The sequence below is a fragment of the Juglans regia genome, unplaced genomic scaffold (assembly GCF_001411555.2).
Source record: "Juglans regia cultivar Chandler unplaced genomic scaffold, Walnut 2.0 Scaffold_801, whole genome shotgun sequence".
NCBI lineage: Eukaryota > Viridiplantae > Streptophyta > Magnoliopsida > Fagales > Juglandaceae > Juglans > Juglans regia.
In genome coordinates, this window is record NW_023362945.1 from 1 (window position 1) to 6,180 (window position 6,180).

Genomic DNA, 6,180 nt, shown 5'->3' on the forward strand with positions numbered 1-6,180 from the left:
CCTCCTGGGAAGTCCTTGCTAAGCAAATCCCTCGCTGTTTTTTTCCTACCACGTAGGTGAATTTACAAGAAGGACAACTTGGGAGTGGATTTTTAGGAAAATCACACCCTGCCCAGCGCGTAGCCAAGGGTTTCGATCAGATCGCCGGTTCGCATTGGGATCGGAAATACGCTAGTACGTCGCACTAGGATTATAAGAATTTTAAATAATTAGTTTGATGGGTGCGATCATACTAGCCCTAATGCACCGGATACCATTAGAATTTCCGCAGTTAACCGTGCTTGGGCGAGAGTAGTACTAGGATGGGTGACCTCCTGGGAAGTCCTCGTGGTGCACCCCTCTTTTTGTTTTTTCCGCCTTGCGAGAGGAATTGACAAGAAGGACCAATTGACAAGTGGATTTTTCGAAAAATCGCGCCCTGCCCATCGCGTAGCCAAGGGTTTCGATCAGATCGCCGGTTCGCATTGGGATCAGAAATACGCATGTAGGTCGCTCTAGGATTATATGAATTTTAAATAATTGGTTTGATGGGTGCGATCATACCAGCACAAATGCACCGGAACCCATCAGAACTCCGCAGTTAAACGTGCTTGGGCGAGAGTAGTACTAGGATGGGTCACCTCCTGGGAAGTCCTCGTGTTGCACTCCTCGTTTTTGTTTTTTCCGCCTTGTGAGAGGAATTGACAAGAAGGACAACTCGGGAGTGGATTTTTAGGAAAATCGCGCCCTGCCCATCGCGTAGCTATGGGTTTCGATTAGATCGCCGGTTCACATTTGGCTCGGAAAGACGCTAGTACGTCGCACTAGGATTATATGAATTTTAAATAATTAGTTTGATGGGTGCGATCATACCAGCACTAATGCACCGGATCCGATCAGAACTCCGTAGTTAAGCGTGCTTGGGCGAGAGTAGTACTAGGATGGGTGACCTCCTGGGAAGTCCTCGTGTTGCACCCCTCGTTTTTGTTTTTTCCGCCTTCCGAGAGGAATTGACAAGAAGGACCAATTGACAAGTGGATTTTTCGAAAAATCGCGCCCTGCCCATCGCGTACCCAAGGGTTTCGATCAGATCACCGGTTCGCATTGGGATCGGAAATACGCTAGTAGGTCGCCTAGGATTATATGAATATTAAATAATTAGTTTGATGGGTGCGATCATACCGGCACTAATGCACCGGATCCCATTAGAATTCCGCAGTTAACCGTGCTTGGGCGAGAGTAGTACTAGGATGGGTGACCTCCTGGGAAGTCCTCGTGTTGCACCCCTCGTTTTTGTTTTTTCCGCCTTGCGAGAGGAATTGACAATAAGGACAACTCGGGAGTGGATTTTTAGGAAAATTGCGCCCTGCCCATCGTGTAGCCAAGGGTTTCGATCAGATCGCCGGTTCGCATTGGGATCGGAAATACGCTAGTAGGTCGCCCTAGGATTATATGAATTTGAAATAATTAGTTTGATGGGTGCGATCATACCAGCACTAATGCACCGGATCCCATCAGAACTCAGCAGTTAAGCGTGGTTGGGCGAGAGTAGTACTAGGATGGGTGACCTCCGGGGAAGTCCTCGTGTTGCACCCCTCGTTTTTATTTTTTCCGCCTTGCAAGATAAATTGACAAGAAGGACCACTCGGGGGTGGATTTTTGGGAAAATCTCGCCCTGCCCATCGCGTAGCCATGGGTTTGGATCAGATCTCCGTTTGGATTGGGATCGGAAGGACGCTAGTATTTCGCTGTAGGATTATATGAATTTAAAATAATTAGTTTGTTGGGTGCGATCATACCAGTACTAATGCACCGGATCCCATCAGAACTCCGCAGCTAAGCGTGCTTGGGCGAGAGTAGTACTAGGATGGGTGACCTCCTGGGAAGTCCTCGTGTTGCACCCCTCGTTTTTGTTTTTTCCACCTTGTGAGATGAATTGACAAGAAGGACCACTCGGGAGTGGATTTTTAGGAAAATCGAGTCATGCCCATCGCGTACCTATGGCTTTCGATCAGATCGCCGGTTCGCAATTGCATGGGAAAGACGCTATTACGTCGCACTAGGGTTATAAGAATTTTAAATAATTAGTTTGATGGGTGCGATCATACCAGCACTAATGCACCGGATCCCATTAGAATTCCGCAGTTAACCGTGCTTGGGCTAGAGTAGTACTAGGATGGGTGACCTCCTGGGAAGTCCTCGTGGTGCACCCCTCGTTTTTGTTTTTTCCGCCTTGCGAGAGGAATTGACAAGAAGGACCAATTGACAAGTGGATTTTTCGAAAAATCGCGCCCTGCCCATCGCGTAGCCAAGGGTTTCGATCAGATTGCCGGTTCGCATTGGGATCAGAAATACCCATGTAGGTCGCCCTAGGATTATATGAATTTTAAATAATTAGTTTGATGGGTGCGATCATACCAGCACTAATGCACCGGATCCCATCAGAACTCTGCAGTCAAGCTTGCTTGGGCAAGAGTAGTACTAGGATGGGGGACCTCCTCGGATGTCGTCGTGTTGCACCCCTCGTTTTTGTTTTTTCCGCATTGCGAGAGGAATTTACAAGAAGGACAACTTGGGAGTGGATTTTTAGGAAAATCGCGCCCTGCCCAGCGCGTAGCCAAGGGTTTCGATCACATCGCCGGTTCGCATTGGGATCGGAAATACGCTAGAAGGTCGCCCTAGGATTATATGAATTTTAAATAATTGGTTTGATGGGTGCGATCATACCAGCACAAATGCACCGAAACCCATCAGAACTCCGCAGTTAAGCGTGCTTGGGCGAGAGTAGTACTAGGATGGGTCACCTCCTGGGAAGTCCTCGTGTTGCACCCCTCGTTTTTGTTTTTTCCGCCTTGTGAGAGGAATTGACAAGAAGGACAACTCGGGAGTGGATTTTTAGGAAAATCGCGCCCTGCCCATCGCGTAGCTATGGGTTTCGATCAGATCTCCGGTTCGCATTTGGATCGGAAAGACGCTAGTACGTCGCACTAGAATTATATGAATTTTAAATAATTAGTTTGATGGGCGCGATCATACCAGCACTAATGCACCGGATCCCATTTCAACTCCGCATTTAACCGTGCTTGGGCGAGAGTAGTACTAGGATGGGTGACCTCCTGGGAAGTCCCCGTGTTGCACCCCTCATTTTTGTTTTTTCCGACTTGCGAGAGGAATTGACAATAAGGACCACTCGGGAGTGGATTTTTAGGAAAATCGCGCCCTGCCGATCGCGTAGCTATGGGTTTTGATCAGATCGCCGGTTCGCATTTGGATCGGAAAGACGCTAGTACGTCGCACTAGGATTATATGAATTTTAAATAATTAGTTTGATGGGCGCGATCATACCAGCACTAATGCACCGGATCCCATTAGAACTCCGCAGTTAACCGTGCTTGGTTGAGAGTAGTACTAGGATGGGTGACCTCCTCGGAAGTCCTCGTGTTGCACCCCTCGTTTTTGTTTTTTCCGCCTAGCAAGAGGAATTGACAAGAAGGACCACTCGGGAGTGGATTTTTCGAAAATCGCGCCCTGCCATCGCGTAGCTAAGGGTTTCGATCAGATCGCCGGTTCGCATTCGGATCGGAAATACGCTAGTAGGTCGCCCTAGGATTATATGAATTTTAAATAATTGGTTTGATGGGTACGATCATACCAGCGCAACTGCACCAGAACCCATCAGGACTCCGCAGTTAAGCGTGCTTGGGTGAGAGTTGTACTAGGTTGGGTCACCTCCTGGGAAGTCCTCGTGTTGCACCCCTCGTTTTTGTTTTTTCCGCCTTGTGAGAGGAATTGACAAGAAGGACAACTCGGGAGTGGATTTTTAGGAAAATCGCGCCCTGCCCATCGCGTAGCCAAGGGTTTCGATCAGATCACCGGTTCGCATTGGGATCGGAAATACGCTAGTAGGTCGCCCTAGAATTATATAAATTTTAAATAATTGGTTTGATGGGTGCGATCATACCAGCACAAATGCACCGGAACCCATCAGAACACCGCAGTTAATTGTGCTTGGGCGAGAGTAGTACTAGGATGGGTCACCTCCTGGGAAGTCCTCGTGTTGCACCCCTCGTTTTTGTTTTTTCCGCCTTGCGAGATAAATTGACAAGAAGGACCACTCGGGAGTGGATTTTTAGGAAAATCGCGCCCTGCCCATCGCGTAGCGATGGGTTTGGATCAGATCTCCGTTTGGCTTGGGATCGGAAGGACGCTAGTATGTCGCTCTAGGATTATTTGAATTTTAAGTAATTAGTTTGATGGGTGCGATCATACCAGCACTAATGCACCGGATCCCATCAGAACTCAGCAGTTAAGCGTGGTTGGGCGAGAGTAGTACTAGGATGGGTGACCTCTGGGGAAGTCCTCGTGTTGCACCCCTCGTTTTTGTTTTTTCCGCCTTGCGAGATAAATTGACAAGAAGGACCACTCGGGAGTGGATTTTTCGGGAAATCTCGCCCTGCCCATCGCGTAGCCATGGGTTTGAATCAGATCTCCGTTTGGATTGGGATCGGAAGGACGCTAGTATGTCGCTCAAGGATTATTTGAATTTTAAGTAATTAGTTTGATGGGTGCGATCATACCAGCACTAATGCACCGGATCCCTTTAGAACTCCGCAGTTAACCGTGCTTGGTTGAGAGTAGTACTAGGATGGGTGACCTCCTCGGAAGTCCTCGTGTTGCACCCCTCGTTTTTGTTTTTTCCGCCTTGCGAGATAAATTGACAAGAAGGACCACTCGGGAGTGGATTTTTGGGAAAATCTCGCCCTGCCCATCGCGTAGCCATGGGTTTGGATCAGATCTCCGTTTGGATTGGGATCGGAAGGACGCCAGTATGTCGCTCAAGGATTATATGAATTTTAAGTAATTAGTTTGATGGGTGCGATCATACCAGCACTAATGCACCGGATCCCATCAGAACTCCGCAGTTAAGCGTGCTTGGGCGAGAGTAGTACTAGGATGGTTGACCTCCTGGGAAGTCCTCGTGTTGCACCCCTCGTTTTTGTTTTTTCCGCCTTGCGAGAGGAATTGACAAGAAGGACCAATTGACAAGTGGATTTTTCAAAAAATCGCGCCCTGCCCATCGCGTAGCCAAGCGTTTCGATCAGATCGCCGGTTCGCATTGGGATCAGAAATACGCATGTAGGTCGCCCTAGGATTATATGAATTTTAAATAATTGGTTTGATGGGTGCGATCATACCAGCACAAATGCACCGGAACCCATCAGAACACAGCAGTTAAGCGTGCTTGGGCGAGAGTAGTACTAGGATGGGTGACCTCCTGGGAAGTCCTCGTGTTGCACCCTTGTTTTTGTTTTTTCCGCCTTGGGAGAGGCATTGACAATAAGGACAACTCGGGAGTGGATTCTTAGGAAAATCGCGCCCTGCCCATCTCGTAGCTATTGGTTTCGATCAGATCGCCGGTTCGCATTTGGATCGGAAAGACGCTAGTACGTCAGACTTGGATTATATGAATTTAAAATAATTAGTTTGATGGGCGCGATCATACCAGCACTAATGCACCGGATCCCATTAGAACTCCGCAGTTAACCGTGCTTGGTTGAGAGTAGTACTAGGATGGGTGACCTCCTCGGAAGTCCTCGTGTTGCACCCCCCGTTTTTGTTTTTTCCGCCTAGCAAGAGGAATTGACAAGAAAGACCACTCGGGAGTGGATTTTTGGGAAAATCTCGCCGTGCCCATCGCGTAGCGATGGGTTTGGATCAGATCTCCGTTTGGATTGGGATCGGAAGGACGCTAGTATGTCGCTCAAGGATTATTTGAATTTTAAGTAATTAGTTTGATGGGTGCATACCAGCACTAATGCACCGGATCCCATCAGAACTACGCAGTTAAGCGTGCTTGGGCGAGAGTAGTACTAGGATGGGTGACCTCCTGCGAAGTCCTCATGTTGCACCCCTCGTTTTTGTTTTTTCCGCCTTGCGAGATAAATTGACAAGAAGGACCACTCGTGAGTGGATTTTTGGGAAAATCTCGCCCTGCCCATCGTGTAGCGATGGGTTTGGATCAGATCTCCGTTTGGATTGGGATCGGAAGGACGCTAGTATGTCGCTCAAGGATTATTTGAATTTTAAGTAATTAGTTTGATGGTTGCGATCATACCAGCACTAATGCACCGGATCCCATCAGAACTCCGCAGCTAAGCGTGCTTGGGCGAGAGTAGTACTAGGATGGGTGACCTCCTGGGA

At 48.3% G+C, this 6,180-nt stretch overlaps 19 non-coding genes and 1 pseudogene across 19 annotated transcripts; all 20 read left to right on the plus strand.

The window, feature by feature from the left end:
* Positions 1 to 219: 219 nt before the first annotated feature.
* LOC118346695 lies at positions 220 to 339 on the plus strand. Its single transcript, XR_004799982.1, has one exon. It is a non-coding gene; the product is annotated as a 5S ribosomal RNA (ribosomal RNA).
* A 190-nt stretch (positions 340 to 529) lies between these two features.
* On the plus strand, positions 530 to 648 carry LOC118346698. Its single transcript, XR_004799985.1, has one exon. It is a non-coding gene; the product is annotated as a 5S ribosomal RNA (ribosomal RNA).
* Positions 649 to 838: 190 nt separating this feature from the next.
* Positions 839 to 957, plus strand: LOC118346696. The gene has a single exon (XR_004799983.1). It is a non-coding gene; the product is annotated as a 5S ribosomal RNA (ribosomal RNA).
* A 190-nt stretch (positions 958 to 1,147) lies between these two features.
* On the plus strand, positions 1,148 to 1,266 carry LOC118346697. Its single transcript, XR_004799984.1, has one exon. It is a non-coding gene; the product is annotated as a 5S ribosomal RNA (ribosomal RNA).
* Positions 1,267 to 1,456: 190 nt separating this feature from the next.
* On the plus strand, positions 1,457 to 1,575 carry LOC118346682. Its single transcript, XR_004799970.1, has one exon. It is a non-coding gene; the product is annotated as a 5S ribosomal RNA (ribosomal RNA).
* Positions 1,576 to 1,764: 189 nt separating this feature from the next.
* LOC118346679 lies at positions 1,765 to 1,883 on the plus strand. The gene has a single exon (XR_004799967.1). It is a non-coding gene; the product is annotated as a 5S ribosomal RNA (ribosomal RNA).
* A 190-nt stretch (positions 1,884 to 2,073) lies between these two features.
* LOC118346684 lies at positions 2,074 to 2,192 on the plus strand. Its single transcript, XR_004799972.1, has one exon. It is a non-coding gene; the product is annotated as a 5S ribosomal RNA (ribosomal RNA).
* Positions 2,193 to 2,383: 191 nt separating this feature from the next.
* Positions 2,384 to 2,502, plus strand: LOC118346693. The gene has a single exon (XR_004799980.1). It is a non-coding gene; the product is annotated as a 5S ribosomal RNA (ribosomal RNA).
* A 190-nt stretch (positions 2,503 to 2,692) lies between these two features.
* Positions 2,693 to 2,811, plus strand: LOC118346680. The gene has a single exon (XR_004799968.1). It is a non-coding gene; the product is annotated as a 5S ribosomal RNA (ribosomal RNA).
* A 190-nt stretch (positions 2,812 to 3,001) lies between these two features.
* LOC118346689 lies at positions 3,002 to 3,120 on the plus strand. The gene has a single exon (XR_004799977.1). It is a non-coding gene; the product is annotated as a 5S ribosomal RNA (ribosomal RNA).
* A 190-nt stretch (positions 3,121 to 3,310) lies between these two features.
* Positions 3,311 to 3,429, plus strand: LOC118346687. Its single transcript, XR_004799975.1, has one exon. It is a non-coding gene; the product is annotated as a 5S ribosomal RNA (ribosomal RNA).
* A 188-nt stretch (positions 3,430 to 3,617) lies between these two features.
* Positions 3,618 to 3,736, plus strand: LOC118346694. The gene has a single exon (XR_004799981.1). It is a non-coding gene; the product is annotated as a 5S ribosomal RNA (ribosomal RNA).
* A 190-nt stretch (positions 3,737 to 3,926) lies between these two features.
* On the plus strand, positions 3,927 to 4,045 carry LOC118346681. Its single transcript, XR_004799969.1, has one exon. It is a non-coding gene; the product is annotated as a 5S ribosomal RNA (ribosomal RNA).
* A 189-nt stretch (positions 4,046 to 4,234) lies between these two features.
* On the plus strand, positions 4,235 to 4,353 carry LOC118346683. The gene has a single exon (XR_004799971.1). It is a non-coding gene; the product is annotated as a 5S ribosomal RNA (ribosomal RNA).
* A 189-nt stretch (positions 4,354 to 4,542) lies between these two features.
* LOC118346686 lies at positions 4,543 to 4,661 on the plus strand. The gene has a single exon (XR_004799974.1). It is a non-coding gene; the product is annotated as a 5S ribosomal RNA (ribosomal RNA).
* A 189-nt stretch (positions 4,662 to 4,850) lies between these two features.
* LOC118346690 lies at positions 4,851 to 4,969 on the plus strand. Its single transcript, XR_004799978.1, has one exon. It is a non-coding gene; the product is annotated as a 5S ribosomal RNA (ribosomal RNA).
* Positions 4,970 to 5,160: 191 nt separating this feature from the next.
* LOC118346685 lies at positions 5,161 to 5,279 on the plus strand. Its single transcript, XR_004799973.1, has one exon. It is a non-coding gene; the product is annotated as a 5S ribosomal RNA (ribosomal RNA).
* Positions 5,280 to 5,468: 189 nt separating this feature from the next.
* On the plus strand, positions 5,469 to 5,587 carry LOC118346688. Its single transcript, XR_004799976.1, has one exon. It is a non-coding gene; the product is annotated as a 5S ribosomal RNA (ribosomal RNA).
* Positions 5,588 to 5,776: 189 nt separating this feature from the next.
* On the plus strand, positions 5,777 to 5,891 carry LOC118346692. Its single transcript, XR_004799979.1, has one exon. It is a non-coding gene; the product is annotated as a 5S ribosomal RNA (ribosomal RNA).
* Positions 5,892 to 6,080: 189 nt separating this feature from the next.
* LOC118346691 lies at positions 6,081 to 6,180 on the plus strand (annotated as a pseudogene; the record flags this gene model as incomplete).